Below are 18512 nucleotides of genomic sequence, written 5' to 3'. Positions count from 1 at the left end.
GATATGAGGGAATTTAATGAGTTCTATGAGTGTTTGTACAGGTTTGAAGGAAAAGAGTTAGCTAATTTTTGGAGAAAAGAAGAAAATTAATATTTCGCCGATTTAGTCTCGGGCCCGACCGGGCGAAGCTCGCCCGATCGGGCGCGAGAGCAATGATCTAAAAATAAGAAATTTCGCCCGACCGGGCAAGTGGCGCCCGATCGGGCGCGAAACTTGACGTTTACGGACTTAATTGTCCGCCCGATCGGGCAAGCCTCGCCCGATCGGGCGCGAGAAGGGCGAAAATTTTGACTTAAAAACCGCCCGACCGGGCGCGAGAGCTAGAAGAATATCAGGACGGTAGATCGCCCGACCGGGCGAGTGGCGCCCGACCGGGCGCGAAAGGTTACGAATTTAAACACATCAGATTGCCCGACCGGGCGCGAGAACCAGCATAGGAAATATCTCAGATCGCCCGACCAGGTGACCCACCGCCCGACCGGGTGCGAGCGTATCCGCCCCTTTTTTCTTCCTTTCTTTTCTTCTTTCTTCCTCCATTTCTTCTTTCTCCATAACTTTCTCTCTCTAAAACTCAAATTTTCTCTAACTTCTCTCTAAGATTTCTCCTCCATTACCAACCCAAATTCAAAACTCTTTACATATTTGTGATCCTCTCTTCATCCTCTTCACCTTCATATAAAAATTTTTCAGTTTTAATTCAATAAATTTTCAAACCCATTTCTTGATCATGGCATCGAATCATTTGGTTTGTATGATTTTGTTAAACGATTTTTGAATGACATTGGCATGAGAAAATTTGTTGACATGCACTATCCTACATACCGAGAACTTACCTGTGAATTCCTGTCCACTTTTCATGTTGTTAGTAGTAGAAATGGGCCAAATTTATTTTTCAGTTTAAATAATAGAAATATTAGTTTAACTTTGTAGAGTTTTGTAAAATTTTTGAATTAAATTCTGAATTATCTCACCAGTGGCATGCGGACTATAAAATGGGTGACTTATATTATGCTTTGACTGGTTCACCTACCCCCGACCCCCAACATGCTAGTACCAAACCTATTCACCACCCTGTCCCAAAAATCTGGCAAAGATTTGCGGGTTTGTGTTTTTTAGGTAGGGCCGAGCCTCATAACGCTCAAACTAACGAACTAGCTGTCATAGGACATTATGTGTACGGGTACAGGAAATTGAACATTGGTAGGTTTATAGCTCACCATTTGAGTAGGCATGCCACAGCCAGCGCCACTTCCAAGTCCCCTATCCGTTTAGGTGGCCTTATCACTCGAATAGCGGTGAAAAAGGTCGGTTTTGTAGTAGACAGACCCCACCAGCTGACCAACTGTGGACCAGATACCTACATGACTGCTAGGTATTTTGAGGATGTGGGATGGGTTAGACCGGATAGCGAGCAGACACCATTTTGGTGTATTCGGACTGGGAACGAGCAACCTTTGCCTATTTTTCCCTTACCTAGTCCTGACTTGACCGCTTTTCCCCCAGGGCAACCTTCCTACACTTTTGATGTTTTAGTTGCCAACGCTAGGGGGCAGGCACAACCACCACCAGTTCCACCACCCCAGCCTCAGCCCGAGGTGGCTTTCTCTCCACCTCGTATGTCCCACTCCGTCCCTCATGTTGACTCTGACCCAGTTTGGGATCTTCAGAGTATAGGTCAGGCCCTAGGACGTATTAAGAATTCACATACTAACCTTAGGAGGATGGTAGGCTCCTTAGACCAGAGGTTAGGGTATCTAGAGAGGAACCAGGGTAGAGCTCTTTACCCTATGTACGATGATTATGCTCGTCGGGGCAACATTCTCGACGACGCTATTCACCCTGACTGGTTTCAGCCACCACCCCAGGGATACGATAGGGATCCCACTGCCCGTGGTATTTACACCGACTATTCTTCTTTCTTCGGGTACGGGCAGGACATTCCTTTCGGGGGACCGGCGGGGGGGAGTTTTCACGCTGATTATTTTGGTGGTAGCTCTTTTGGTGCAGGTGGTGCAGGTGGCAGTGGAGGTGCGGGTTTCGGCTCAATAGATGAGGATGATGAGGACTAGCTATGCTGGGCTAGTTTCCGAGCTAATGAGGACATTGTCTGATTCTGGCTTGGGGGAGATTTTGATTTGGTATTTTTCTTTTTCTCTTTCCTTTTATTTTTGGTGCGTTTTCTTAGGTTAGATTTCTTACTTTCTAGGTTAGTTTTATTGCTTTCTTATTTATATAAAAATACAAAAAAAATTGAAAAATAAAAAAATCCAAAAATACGTTCCAATGAATTATAAATTATGCTTTCCTGTGCCCCTTACTTGAGAAAATTGTTTTGATTCTTGGTATTTGATGATAGGCATTGTGGATTAGTTGATCATGATTTGATGTTTGATTGCCTTGAAACCTTAACTTGCGTCAATTTTGTTTAACTACTTGTGAATATAGTGTTTGACTAGTTGATTTGGTAAGGAATGTGTGATAGTTCCATAGTTCCTGGTACGTCAATGAATTTGAGTATTGGTTTGCAACTATTAGTAATGTTTATATGATTCATTATTATGCACATTGTGGAGGACGAAGGCATTTGTTCTTTTAGGTAGCCTCCGGATATTGTAGATACATTTGTTCCCTTCTTGCTACCCATGTTGTTGCCTTGACCTTGTGTTGTTTATTAGCCGCATTACAAGCCTATTTTGCCCCATTGGTTACTAGTCCCTAGCTTGGCTTGGGGGAGCTATTAGTGAGTGAGGTGAGGGAGTTTATTTGTAGTTGTAGACACCTAAAAATGTCTCCCCAAAACCAAACCCGATGATAAATAACCTTTCACCGCCACTATTGGTCGGGTTAAGTATTTAATCCCGAGAGTGCTTAAAAAATCATATTTTCATATTTTTGAACAGTCCATGGATTAGTCTTGATGTTTGGTAAAAGCATAGTTTTAATTTCAGCCCAAACTTATTAATTAATTTTAAGCCCAAACCTTTTTGATTTTATTGTTTTATTATTTATTTTTGGCCCAAAACCTTTATTTATTTTTATTTATTTAATTATTTTCTTATTTTAGCCCGAATAATAAAAAGTCAGAAAAGGCCCGAAATTATCAATCGACACTTAAAATGCCGAAGGAAATTAGGGTTAAAAATGTATTTAGACGAAAAAACGGACTGGAAATTCCCGCGCCACGGCAGACTGCCACCGTGTCACGGGAATCCTTCCCGTCTGATGGTGGGATTTCTCGTGACACAGGAGGTCTGCCGTGACACGGGACAGTCCGTGTCTTTTCCGCGTAAACCCTTAACGCGTTTTTTATCCCGTTTTCTGAAAATTTCCGCGTCACATCAATTATGTACCGTGTCACGGGAATGTGTACCGTTTTAATATTAATGTTGTTATATAATTTTTATTGATCACCATATTACATGTTTAAAGGGAATATGTAATTGAAAATCACGCCTAATAAGATAATTTGGACAACCGGTTTAGGATCCTTTTAATCTTATTATTAATTGAAGTGATCACCAATATTTTAGAATTATGTGTGCATTAATCTTAAACCAATTTAGCTTAATAATAGTTTGGAGTGAATTGAATTATTGTTTGTATGCCTTTGAGATCACAGGAATGCTTTTCAATATAAGAATCGAGTAGAGGCCAATACGGGCGAATGTGACTCCATGACTCACTTCGTACCATCATCCCGGATCCTCCTTTCGTGGTTCCGAACCATATGGAGTTAGTAATCTCATGGATTATGAATGGGGTGTAACCTTCACGGGTCAATCGTTGTTGCCTTTGTTGTCCCTTATTCGTGGTTGCCTTTTTATGATCCGTGAACGGTTTACAAGTTCCTTAAAAACTTGTTGGCGGCTCCCTACTTTATTTGTCCCTAATCGTTGTCCCTAATCGTAATGTCAATTCCCACTTCCTATGAGTGCCAAGCATATTCACAACATGCTTTTACGTAGGCGCACTTCGAACGACGCCTACAATTTGGCGACTCCACTGGGGAGGATTCTTAATTATTTATCGATTTGAGTGATCGGTATTTAATTAAGATGAGTGGATGAGACTTGAAAGATTCTTTAAAAAATATTCCTGTGATTAATTTGGCATTTTTGCATTTGCATAGACGTTTTAACGCCGCATTCAGGTCTGTCCCGTAGGAAAAATTAGATAACTTGATTGCGCGCGAAGGAAAACAGGGCACCAGTTAGATCTTCTAACTGTCGTGCCACGGCAGAGTCTGCCGTGTCACGGTACAGTGTACCTTCTGACGGTGCACAGTACCGTGACACGGGAATTTTTGCCGTGTCACGGCAGTCCTAAAATCAGTCCGGTGGCTTATTTTCTTTCCTCACAGTCGACTTCCTTCGATTTTTCTGAAAAAACGTATGTGTTCTACATGCGTCTTAGCCCCGGGGGATTTAAGCTCTATCAACCCAAAAACGCTGATGGCAATAAGGGTTCATCCGAGTTGTTAAATGCACCCAAACCATGGAGTCGAGTTTGATTTTATCACGAACTCGCGGTGCCGCCCGTTGGCATACACCCTCAAGGGAGGCTGCCTTGCTAACACGTCCAAACTCTTAACCATGGTACCCTTTTGACACCCAAAGCTTGACCAATAGTTGAACATAGATCTTGACTCTAGGCTGCGAACTTTTTTATCATCGTGCTTAAATGCTATGTGATTGTTTGGTGCTAACCTTTATGTGTTTGCTCTTTTGTTTAACCCATGACCGAGGGTTTTTATTCTCACATAGTAATTAGCACAGACCTAAAATCGGTTAAAATCTGGAAAAATCACAAAACTGACTTGGAACTGCGCACCGTGTCACGGCATTTTCTGCCGTGCCACGGTGAACAGTGCCGTGACACGGGGCTGTCTGCCGTCTGACGGTAGACTGCACCGTGTCACGACAATCTGTACCGTGACACGGTGCCCAGGAAAGTGTCCTATCAGTCTTTTTTTCGATTTTTGTGCGAATGCTGTGTCCTGTTTTGTGTCGTGTCTAGCTATACGGTCAAAACACGCGTCTATAACCTCACTTAATCACTCACACATAATGTTCACACACTTTTTTTTAAAGTCGTGCACCACCTTTTGACAGTATTTTAGGGAAGACTTGTTTTTTTTGTGTCGTTTTTTTTTTGGAGTAAGTCGAATGGTATCCTCCCACATATGTTTTTTTCTAAAAAAAAAAAAAATAAACAAGTAGAATTTCAAAATTATAGATTTTTAATATATATATATATATATATATATATATATATATATATATATATATATATATATATATATATATATTTTTTTTTTTTTTCCGGATGGGTCAAGGTTAAGTTTGGTCATTAAAGGTGTGTTTGTTTCGGTGTCACATTACTTGGTCAAGAAGCAGGGGTAGATTGTTACGGTTCGAGTCCATACCTCAACAACCTCTTATACCAAAGAGGCGTACAAGGAAACCACCTCAATCATCTCCACAAGATCCATCTCCAGTCTACTTTCAACCAATGGCCACTAAGGAAGACATTGAGAACCTCAACAGGACAATCGAAAGATTGTCTGACATGATGCAGACACTCACCACTAGAGTCAGCACTGTAGAACAAGACAATCAAAACAATGTCACTACTGCTGCAATGGACAAGATTAAGGAATAGATGAGCAAGATTTCTGAAGAGTTCACTTATGTGGAACAGCCTGTCACCTCTTCGTCCATAAGAGAGAAGCTTCCTGAGAAGTTTTCCACTGCTGACATCCCCAAATTCAAGCCTACTGATAATTTGCTTTTCCACTTGAAGGATTTTTCTGCAACTATGGCTCTTAAGGGAGTAGATGTGACACTCTTCCCTACGGTGTTCCCTCTTTCCTTAGAGCATGCCTGTCAACAGTGGTTCTATTCTTTGGAATCCAAGCATGTCGCGACCTGGGAGGATGTTGCTGAAAGCTTTATGAATTGTTACAAGTGTAACATCCAGGCCAAGACTTCTGAACGTGAACTCTCCATTCTCAAACAGATAGAGAATGAAGGCTTCACCACTTACTTAAGAAGGTGGAGGGAAACAGCTGCGCTCTTGGTGGATCCCCCCAAGGAGAAAGAAATGGTTCGCTTGTTCATTGCCAATCTAACTCATAAGTACAAGAAACACTTGAAGTTTCTGCCTCTGAGTACCTTTGAAGCTGTATACGATATTTGAATCAATATCGAAGATGAACTGATGAAGTCTGTTGGTAGCAACAATAGCAACAGCACTTGGAAAAACAAGAAGAACGACACTCCTTCTTCTTCGTCTTCTAAGCCCAATAATGCTACCAATAATATCAATATTAATGATGTGCTGGCCCTTAATGCTCCTCCCCAAATATTTCAAAGGAAAAGGAGGGTTTACACGCCTTTGGGAATGACTTATGATGCTGCTTATGACCGTTTGCATGGTCAACGACTGATTATGCCAATCGGACCATTTCCAGAACCTCGGCCAGAGAATAGAACTGCTAGCTATGACCCCAATGCTTATTGCAAGTTTCATCAAGGCAAGGGTCATAATATTGAGAAGTGTTGGAGGCTGAAATATGCAATCCAAGACCTGATCGATGCTAATCAACTTCCTATCCCTCTAGGGGGCAAGAAGCCTAACATTCAAACATGTCCTCTTTCTGATGCTTTGGCTATCATGGGAGATGAAGTCTCCTTTGATCCGTCAATACTCATTTGACTTGTGAATGAACCTCTGCCGGAAGTTGTATTTATCTCAAGTACTGAAGAAGTGAATGAGATCTGGGATAGTGATGATGAAAACGTCTATCTCAAGGATATAGCATGTTCATCTCTTGGCACCAGTGAAGATGTTTGGGGGGACTTTGAGGTCAAGGTCCTCACCAGAAGTGGACGGTTACAACAACCTAACCCACCTCCACCTCCACCACAATCACATCCGATAGTTGATCCCATCGACCCTGTGAACAGCGATGTGGTCAAACAACTACAAAAGACCAAGGTGGAGATGAATGTATGGAAGCTTTTGGCCACTTCCCACGAGCATCAAAAGGCTGTGATGAATGCTCTGGTAAAAATAGGAGTTGATGATGACATGCCTCCATAAGGATTGGTCAACTTTCTCACTACTGAGCTGCCAAGTACTAGCAATCTGATTTCGTTTTCTGATAAGGATCTACCCCCGGAAGGGGACCAACATAATAAGGCCTTACACCTCACTGTGGTGTGTAGGCAGATGAATGTTCCCATGAGCCTGGTTGATAACGGCTCTGCAGTCAATGTGTACCCACTCCGTACTGCAAAGAAGTTGGGTATAAAGAATGAAGAATTGACTCCCTCCACTCAAGGGATTCGCGCTTATGATAATACTCGCCGTCAAGCCGTGGGTACTATCATACTGAATATAACTACTGGGGTCATTGAACGTCGCACCAAATTTCAGGTGGTGGACATTAAGGCCTCTTTCAATTTGTTGTTAGGACGCCCTTGGCTTCATGAGCTAAAGGCGATTCCATCATCGCTTCACCAGAAAGTGAAAGCTATAGTTGGAGGGGTTCCAATTACTATCGATGCTTCTTCTATGCGCATTCAAGTTATTGATACTCCTATCGTCCATGTTGAACATGACGAAGAAGATGAAGATCTTTGGGGGTTTTCACTAGATGATGTTCTTGTGATCGAAGAGGAAGAGAAGTGCCATCTCGACTTCGATCCCTATTCAAACACCAGTATCAATGCCATTCTGAAGAAGCAAGGTCATTTCCCTAGAATGACCCTTGGACTCAAGAAGAAAATGGATGAATCTTGGGGCCATCCTGGTGCACTCAAGAAGGATACTTTTGGCTTGGGATTCAAGCCAACAAAAGAAGATCTGAAACGAGCTGCATTGAAGATGAAGGCTCGCAATAATGCTCGAATCACGAAGACGGAAATGGCCATGGATCCATATCCGTTCACCCTCAATGGCCAGTACATCAAAGAAGGGGAAGACTTCCCATGCTATGAATTCCCTAAGCCATTTGTCCATTATGGGATCCGTGAACCGGGATTTGAGGTGTTCCTCGATTGTGACTTTGTTGATGAAGACGAAGAGCTCTCCACAGCCGAGAAGCCAGCTAGCTTGAACTCTGATGATCTGGGAATCAACCTTCTTTTTGGAATGGAGAAAAATGAGTCCAAGCCGGTCCGCAATGATAACTCCGAGCTCGTTCAAGCTGTCATAGCAAACAAGGATTTTGACCCCTCCGAGTTAATCGTCCAAGCTGACAACATTTCAAGGGGATGGCGCAAGACATTGAGGATCACTACGCCGAGTGGAGAGAAGTTGGAAATAACCGCTGGCGAGGGTCCTATGTTTGATGAGTCTGAGTCGTCTGGGTCCGAGTCCGAGTCTGAGTCTAAGTCTGTAGACGAGTCCTTAGAGTCTGAGGCCGACCCTATTTCTGCTATAGAGTTCAACCCTGAGTCTCTTGTTGAGTCCTCTCTTTCTAGTTCTAATAATTCTGGTGAGGTCGCAGCCGACCTTGCCTCTCTTGATGTATTAGCCAATGAATTCAATAAAATGAGTGTCTTTGCTTACGATGTGTGCCATTCCCCTAGCCCTGATCAATATTGCTTTGCTAATGATAAAAATGACAAAGAAATAATAAAAGCAATGGAAGAACACGAAAATAAAACAGCAGTTATTGAAGATACAGAAACAGTTAACATTTCCAATGATACGACCGTTAAAGAAGTAAAAATTGGATTAACACTAAGTCAAGATGAACGCAAGGAGCTAATTAACTTGCTTAGTGAATTTGTTGATGTATTTCCTTGGTCATACCAAGATATGTCAGGAATTGACAGGGATATAGCTCAGCATACGATACCACTCATTCCAGGTATGAAGCCCGTCAAACAAAAGCTGCGCCGTATGAAACCGGATGTGGCTATCAAAATCAAAGAAGAAATCAGGAAGCAGTTGGCCGCAGGTTTCATCAGAGTATCCAAGTATCCGGAATGGATAGCAAATGTGGTTCCAATTCCAAAGAAGGATGGAAGGGTCGGAATGTGTGTTGATTACAGGGATCTTAATAAAGCAAGGCCAAAAGATGGGTTCCCTCTACCTCACATTGACATTCTGGTCGATAATACAACAAACCATGCACTCCTGTCGTTCCTGGATGGTTACGCCGGATATAATCAGGTATTGAGGGCTGAAGAAGACATGGAGAAAACCACATTCATCACGCAATGGGGTACATATTGCTATACGGTAATGCCATTCGGGTTGAAAAACGCGGGTGCCACCTACCAAAGAGCAGCTACAGCATTGTTACATGACATGATGCACAAAGAGGTGGAGGTATATGTCGATGATATGATCGTTAAGTCTAAAGATCGCCCAGGTCATATTGTTGCACTTCGCAAGTTCTTTGAAAGACTCCGCAAGTACAACATGAGATTAAATCCAGCAAAATGTGCATTCGGAGTCACGTCAGGCAAATTACTTAGATACATGATCAGTTCTCGAGGGATTGAAATAGATCCTACAAAAGTAAAGGGGATCATGGCCATGCCACCACCCAAAAACGAAAAGGAGATTCGAGGTTTCATTGGAAGGTTGCAGTATATAAGTAGGTTCATATCAAAGCTCACAGCGATATGTGAACCTATATTCAAGAAGCTTAAGAAGAATGTCCCAGTCACATGGGATGATGATTATGTAGGCGTCGCTCGAAGTGCGCCTACGTTAAAAGCATGTGGTGAATATGCTTGACACTCATAGGAAGTGGGAATTGACATATACGATTAGGGACAAGGAAAGTAGGGAGCCGCCAACAAGTTTTTAAGGAACTTGTAAACCGTTCACGGATCATAAAAGGCAACCACGATAAGGGACAACAATAGGCAACAACGATTGACCCGTGAAGGTTACACCCCATTCAAAATCCATGAGATTACTTACTCCATATGGTTTGGAACCACGAAAGGAGGATCGGGGATGATGGTACGAAGTGAGTCATAGAGTCACATTCGCCCGTATTGGCCTCCACTCGATTCTTATATTGAAAAGCATTCATGTGTTCTCAAAGGCATACAAACAAAATATTCAATTCGCTCCAAACTATTATTAAGCTAAATTGGTTGAATATTAATGCAACATATAATTCTAAAATATTAGTGATCACTTGAATTAAACAACAAGATTAAAAAGGAACCTAAACCGGTTGTCCAAATTATCTTATTAGGCGTGATTTTCAATTACATATTCCCTTTAAACATGCAATATAGTGATCATAAAATAATAGAACAACATTAATATCAATACCAAATTAATCACAATTCCAACAACATAAAATCGTTAGAAAAATAATAAAAATAAAAGGAGCATGACTCTTACTTTGATTCTGTTTGTTTGCAACAACAAAATAATAAATGAGTTAGTAACTTCAAGGAAATAATAAAACGATGATTAAATTAAATTAAATAAAGTAAAATTGATTTTGGGGCCAAACTCTCAAACAATTCTACCTTTCACGTCTTGGCTTAAGGATAGAACCACGAGTAAAGTATGGACTCCTTTGAGTACTTGAAGAAGGAATTTTGAAATAAAAAGGGGTAGGCTAGTGTTTAGGCTAAAGCATAGAAGAGAAAAAAATAAAATAATAGAATTACTCCGTGCCCCGTACATCAGAAATGAGGGGGTATTTATAGGGAAAATGTGCTGAGGAAGCACACGAAACCCTAAAATGATAAAAACCCTATAGAAGTATCCCGTGACACGGTCAGATTGTACCGTGACACGGGAAGCTCCATCGTCAGACGGTACACTTTCCCGTGACACGGTACACTTTTGGCGTGACGCGGGAAATTTTTAGAAAACGGGATAGAAAACGCGTCAAGGGTTTACGCGGAAAAGACACGGAATGTCTCGTGTCACGACAGACCTCCCGTGTCAAGGGAAATCTCACCGGTAGACGGGAAGGATTCCCGTGACACGGTAGGTACCTGCCGTGGCGCGGGAAATTCCTGCCTGTTTTTCCGTCTAAATACATTTTTAACTATAATTTCCTTCGGCATTTTAAGTGCCGATTGACAATTTCGGGACTTTTCTGACTTTTTATTATTCGGGCTAAAATAAGAAAATAATTAAATAAAAATAAATAAAGGGTTTGGGCCAAAAATAAATAATAAAACAATAAAATAAAAAAGGTTTGGGCTAAAAATTAATTAATAAGTTTGGGATGAAATTAAAACTATGCTTTTACCAAACATCAAGACTAATCCATGGACTGTTCAAAAATATGAATTTAATAAAATATGATATTTTAAGCACTCTCGGGATTAAATACTAAACCCGACCAATAGTGGCGATGAAAGGTTGTTCATCATCGGGTTTGGTTTTGGGGAGACATTTTTAGGTGTCTACAGATTGCCAAAAGGCTTTCGACAATATCAAAGAGTATTTGGCAAACCCACCCGTTCTAGCGCCAGCAATACCTGACTTTCCTCTTCGACTCTACCTTACGGTCACAAGAGAAACGATGGGGGCAATGCTAGCACAAGAGATCGAAAGCAAGGAGAATGCAATCTATTACTTGAGCAAGAAACTTCAAGGATATGAGACGCGATACACACCACTTGAGAAGTTGTGTCTCGCACTTGTATGGGCCGCACAGAAACTAAGACATTACATGCTCACTCATACAGTGCATGTCGTGTCCATGATGGATCCTCTCAAATACTTGTTCGAAAAAGAAACACTCAACGACAGATTATCAAGATGGATAGTCAATCTTGCTCAGTTTGACTTGAGATTTGTGCCACAAAAAGCCATCAAAGGTTCTGCAGTTTCTGACTTATTAGCAGACTTTCCGTTAGAAGAAGCCGAAAAAGAAGAAGATGAGTACGATTTCCCTGACGAAGATTTACTCATGACCGAAGATGATAGCTGTACGCTCTATTTCGATGGAGCTTCAAACCAAAAGGGATGTGGCGTAGGAGTCTTGCTCGTATCACCCAATGAAGAGCACATCCCAATTTCCATGAAGCTCGACTTTGATGTCACCAACAATGCCGCAGAATATGAAGCATGCATTTTGGGGTTAGAAACAGCTGTCGCTTTGGGAATTAAGAAACTCAGAATCTATGATGATTCTTCACTAATCATTAACCAAATCTCCAAGAGATGGAAAGTGAGAAGTGAAAGTCTCGCTATGTATCAAGCTCATTTAGAAACTCTCACGGAGCAACTAGATGAAGTGGAGTATACGTATTTGCCAAGAGAAGAAAACCAATTCGCCGACGCACTAGCTAAATTAGCATCAATGGTGCGAATTCCAACAGATACAATCAGAATGCCATTGACCATAGAAAGAAGATATGAGCCGGCTTATGTTCATGCACTTGACGATGAACAAGAACCACAAGAAGAAGATGAAGAGCCATGGTATACAGACATTCTTAATTATGTGACAAGAGGAGAATACCCTCCTAATACTGATAAAAGGGCACACCGTGCTTTGAGGCTCCTGGCCTCACAGTATGTGCTCATTAGAGGAGAACTCCACAAGAGAACTGCAATGGGAAGAAATCTCTTATGCATAGCCAAGAAAGAAGCACATAAAACCATGGAAAACCTCCATGTCGGTATATGTAGAACACACATGAATGCAAAGATGTTAGTCCAAAAGATTCAACGACAAGGTTACTATTGGACTACTATGGAGAGAGATTGTCACGAATACGTCAAGAAATGTATGAAGTGTCAAGTCTACGCAAACATACAGCATGTTCCACCTTCGCTTCTCTACACGTATACCTCTCCATGGCCTTTCTCCACTTGGGGCATTGACATCATTGGAAAAATAACACCACCATGACAAGGGGGGCATGAATTCATTCTCGTAGCAATCGACTACTTCACCAAATGGGTCGAAGCTGCCTCATATGCCAAGCTGACGGAAAAACACGTAGCTCAATTCATTGAGAAAAATATCATATGCCGCTATGGTATACCACATGAGATGATCAGTGATAATGGAATACATTTTCAAGCTGAATGCGTGGAATTATTACAGAAATATCATATCAAGCATCACTGATCATCACCTTACAAACCACAAACAAACGGAGTAGTCGAATCGGCCAACAAAAATGTGAAAACTATCATCGAAAAGATGACAGAAAATTACAAAGATTGGCCAAGTAAGCTACATTTCGCCCTTTGGGGTTATCGAACCTCTGTTCGTACATCAACGAGGGCTACCCCTTTCTCTTTGGTCTACGGAGTTGAAGCTGTACAACCAATCGAGCTCGAAATCCCTTCTCTTCGAATCGCATTGGAAAGCCAACTAGATGAAGTCGACTAGATTAGAGAAAGATACGACGAACTGGTCTTGCTTGATGAAAAACGCTTGGCAGCTTTGCATCATGTCCAAACCTACCAACAGCGTATGACACGACATTTTAATAAAAAAGTCAAGACCACAAATATCAAAGAGGGTGACCTAGTGCTTAAAGCACTTCGTAAAAATGTGTTAGATCCAAGGGGAAAATTCAGACCGAACTGGTCAGGCCCGTACATTGTTAAAGCCATCCTGTCTGGCAGAGCGGCACAATTGGTAAACATGGACGGTAACGGCTTCCATAATTTAACCAACTTGGATCAACTCAAGAAATTCTATGCCTAGTCGCATGGGTTCATGACCCAATAGAGCTACGTTTGGCCCGATTCCTTTTTAGGATACGAGGGCAACCCCTCAAGGTGGGCCCGACCACTTTAAAATAAAAATCCTCCCTCTGTTGATCAAATATGCGCGTCAGTTCAGCATTGCGTTACGACGAAAAAAAAAAAAAAAATTGCAGCGACACGGGACATCTAACCGTGTCACGGTACTGTTCACCGTGACACGGTGGGCCTGAGTAAAAAAAAAAAAAAATAAAAAAAAGAAGGGAAATTGCCGCGACACGATACATCCCACCGTGTCACGGTACTATTCACATGACACGGTGGCCCTGAGAAAAAGAAAAAAAAAATTATCAAGCAGATTCCCGTGACACGGCAGGTTTTGCCGTGTCACGGCAGACACCCACCGTGACACGGTGCCTGTTTTGTGTCACGGGGGCTACTCGGAGCGTATTTTTACCTGCAGTAGTACCAGAGAGCCCTTCCTAATGGCTTTCCGGTCAACTTTTGCCTCGTCAAGGCCACGAAATGTCTCTCCAAGGCACGTCAGCATAGGAGATCTTCCAGATTCGACATGTTCAAGCACAGACGCTAGACAAGCATGTCCTACCCTACCGTTTGTAAATAAGAGCTTGCTAAACATGCAAAAAATATATGCCCTTCTACGATATACATGATAAGACTCAGAGATAGGGCGATTAAAATATAAATTAGCAAGTTTTTCTAAGTCTACTTCATTACCACAAACAATTCTATTCAAATCTGGATCTGTTAGATTCAGATGGCGTTCAAAATCTTGGTAATAATATTCACGTAGGGTAGGCATGGCAATAAGATTTCTAGCAGGAAATCCAAAGATTGCGCCGAATTCCTCCGGCAAGGGACAGATTTCATCATAATCAAATTTGAAACAGTGTGTTTCTGGACTCCAATAATCTAATGCTGCCCTAAGAAAATCATGTTCAATAGCTACGTGTCGCAGGGCTAGCAAACCCTTGACATGAAATAATTCTAACTCTCTTTTTTCAGCATTGGTCAAAGAATAAGACTAGTCGCGCAATGTATTATCAAAATTCTGAGACATGATTATTGAAATATGAAATTCTAAATTATTTTGTGTTTCGTAATTATGCATATCATGAATAAACTGGTCTTATTTTATAGCAAAAGCACTCGAAACTGCCCAGAATTTATCTTTTCATACGCGTAAAACACACCGTTGAGTAATACGCGTCCCGTGACACGGGAAGTTCCACCGTGTCACGGGAACTTTTGCCGTGACACGGCAAGTTCTGCCGTGACACGGTACACAGTGCCGTGTCACGGCACTTCACGCGTTTTCTTTTTTCATCTTTTCCCGTATCTATCCGGATTTTTATAGCATTTTATCTTCACCGTCTATTTTTCAGTTTACCTGAGAGTTTTATTTCTAATAAAATTCTCACTTTTTTTATCTATATTCTTGTTATTATTATTATCTTTATTTAATTTATTTATTTATTCATCACTTTAAGATTTTATTTCTTTATCACTTTATTTATTTTTTGTCTTTTTATTTCTTTTTATTTTGGGGAAGGTAATTTCATTTATTTTATTTCTTTATCATTTTATTTTTTGTCTTGGGGAAGGTAATTTCATTTATTTTATTTCTTTATCATTTTATTTTTATTTCTTTTGGGGAAGGTAATTTTATTTTCCTTGTCTTTTTATTTCTTTTTCTTTTGGGGAAGGTCGGTACCCTCCATTACACCACTTATGTTTTTTTTCGTCGCGTCGTTAATAAATACACAATCACACACAAAGAGTTTCAAGCACACACTAACACACAATAATAAATACATAAACCGTGAATAATGTACAAAGAGTCGTAATAAATAAACATGTCAAGTGTCATCATAGTATGTACAAATAAAAACCCTCGGTCAAAAGTCTCTAGAGCCAGAGTCAGTATCATCTCCACCCTGCGCATATGGGAACGGTGAGCCGAAGAGTCCCTCCACCATCCGAGTACGGGGAGTAGTGTCCCTACTAGTCCCTGTAACCCCAGCAGTAGTCAAACTCAAGGCGGGACCCGTCCAGCCGCAAAACGGTGTAGACTGGCCCAAAGACACTGGAATCGTCGGTGAAGGCATCGTCCCATACATCGGAACCGAGAACAAGCCCGACATCGGTGGAGGAATCCCGAACAATGGAGCTGAAAATGAACCAGGATCCAAGGGAGTCAGAACAGACTCAAGCTCAGGCTGTGGAGGCTGTGAAAACGACTGTCGCTGCCCCTGACTCTAGCCCGGGAAGCGCTGGGAAGACTGAGGCTGCTGCTACTGAGCCTCCTGAAACGGTTGAGTAGTCTGAGGCTCTCGCTGAGAATGAGAACGCCGGTGAACCTCAGGAGATCGTCTACCACGACCAAGCTCCTCCTTGTCCGAGCCTCTAGGCCTCGAGCGCGAGCGGGACCTCCGTCGCTCCTGAAAGATACAAAATCAAAAGTGTCAACAATGCAAAATAAAACAAATGGTAGAAGTGAAAAAAAATGAATGATACCTCAAGAACGCCGCTAGAGCTCCGACAACTCGCACCACGCTGAAGCTTGATGATTCAATACTTCAGGGCGTCCACCAGCTTCATGAATCCCATCATCTCCGGGCGGTTAGGCAGAGGATAAAACAAAGAAAAGTCAGTAACAAGCGGCGTTAAAAGGATGAATAATGCATCAAAGAAAACTCATCGGCTCAAAGACCTCGGGCAGAGACTCCTGCGCCTGTCTGTAACCCTCTGGCGCGTCGGAAATATGGTCCTCGGTGATACCAATCGGCCCTGGATAACGGACAGTTTGAGGAGGAATCTCGATCCTCCCCACAAGGCGGATGGTCGTCTGAAAATATGATCGAATAATCAAGTTATTCGACTATTTAAAACAGAGACTAGTAAAGAAGATCCTCAAAAGAAATCATACCTCAAGAAGACGGGGTGGAGGAGCCAGAGAGGGAAGCAAGTCCCATGCATAGTCACTCTCCATGTAGACAAGCTCCTGCCATGGAAAAGTATAGCGCTCTCCCCTGTTGATCAACTCTCTGATCAAGCGAGAGTCCAGCATCGACTCTGGTGGAGATGAGGGCACCACAAAACGATCGCCGCTATGCTGACGGACGACTCGCTCCCCCAAGTACCAGACAAAGCGTCCGGTACCAACCAAAATGGTACGGTACGCTGAAAGATGCAAGGCCTCAGGTAGATCAGTCATCTCGGCCCAAGGACGATACTGGACATCAATGGGAACCTGGAAACCATAAAAATTTGGCGTGAAACAACGTCAGAAGGAAAAACGCAACAAAACTAATCCTTACGCCAACAGAAGAGGTGCCTCGGCGTAGTAGCCCACGTAGTGCAGGGACGGACTCCACCCGTGACTCTCCTCGATCACGCCAGCTGGCCCCGACAGGGAAATCATGGACCGCTCCACGACGCCGGCGAGGAACCAAGCCTGAGAAGTACTCGTAGAACCATAGCTGCGATGAAAAGTAATCTTTAGCACATGAGTCGAACAGGCTAAAGTGAAACACAGAGGGAAAAGATCATCACCTCTACGACTCTCCACAGACCATAGACGGTGGTGGGAGACTCGTCATTCAGCTGCCGACAGCCATGACGTAGCGATAAAAGAAGATCCGCGTACCCAAGACTAGCCCAGCTATAGGATCCTATCTCAGGGATCCTGGCCAAAGAGGGGAGGTAGTAAAGGAGTACGCGTGAACTCCTATCAGAAGAGAGGGTCATAGAGATCAGGATCAGGATGAAGATCCGCACCCGCTGCTCAGCCGTCGTATCCTCCATCTAGAAGCCACGAGCTAAAACTGAAGCCAGCTCCAATCGTCCACTCCTTGGACCACCTCGAGACACTGGTCGGGTCCTGATGTGCTGAACGATCGGACCCAACAAATCAGCTGCCTCAGCCGATCCCCAAGATAGATCGGACATCTAACCTACAGCCCGGTCGGTGAAGCGCAGCCCGCTAATCATGCTGAAGTCTAGAGGGGTCATCGTCATCTCCCCCCAAGCAAAATGAAAAGTGTTGGTAGTATCCCAGAAATACTCCAAAAATGCGTGAACGACCGTCGCGCCGCAACCTCGGGGGCTGCAAAACCCTACAACCGCCGTGTAGAAATCTACTAAGCCAGGCGATTCCCATAGGGCGTTCGTAGCAGGATCCCTCGTAATAATCTGGTGAAGTCACGGGATCAAATCGCCGGCTCCAGAACCATGGTGGCGAAGCGTGCCATCGGCTATGCCAGAGAGTGGGCGATGAGAGACATGGTTTTCACGGTAGAAAACCAACTGGTCTGGAGTCCACGTAGGTGGAACCCACCTACCCCTACTCGTAGAAGTCCGAGGCTCGGACTCTAAGACATCGTCGTCCATGCCCTTAGGAACGGTGGGAGTGTCCTCCCGAAAAGCTTGACGCCGGCCGTGGGTAGAAAGATCGCAATCTCGTCGTCTAGGCATGCTATTATTAAAATCTAAATGCTTAACATCATTTCCTAAGACATTTAATTCAAGTTGCATATTTATAAAAATAAAAATCTATATAGTTAGCATCATTTCCTAAGTTATTTAGTTATCTATTGAATTATATGCCAAATTTTTACCTCCAGGCTAAAAATTGGCAAAATTATGGTATTTAGTTTCTCCATGACAAACTAATACTACAGTTCGTTATTTATTGAATTATATGCTAAATTTTTACCTCCAGGCTAAAAATTGGCAAAATTATGGTTCATGACAAACTAATACTACAGTTCTCCTAGCCGCATGATACTATGTTCTCCATGACAATGTAGTACATA

The sequence above is a fragment of the Chenopodium album genome, chromosome 7 (genome assembly GCF_948465745.1).
Source record: "Chenopodium album chromosome 7, dcCheAlbu1.1, whole genome shotgun sequence".
Taxonomy (NCBI): Eukaryota; Viridiplantae; Streptophyta; class Magnoliopsida; order Caryophyllales; family Amaranthaceae; genus Chenopodium; species Chenopodium album.
The sequence above is the reverse complement of the archived record's forward strand: the minus strand, read 5'-3'. Positions refer to the sequence as shown.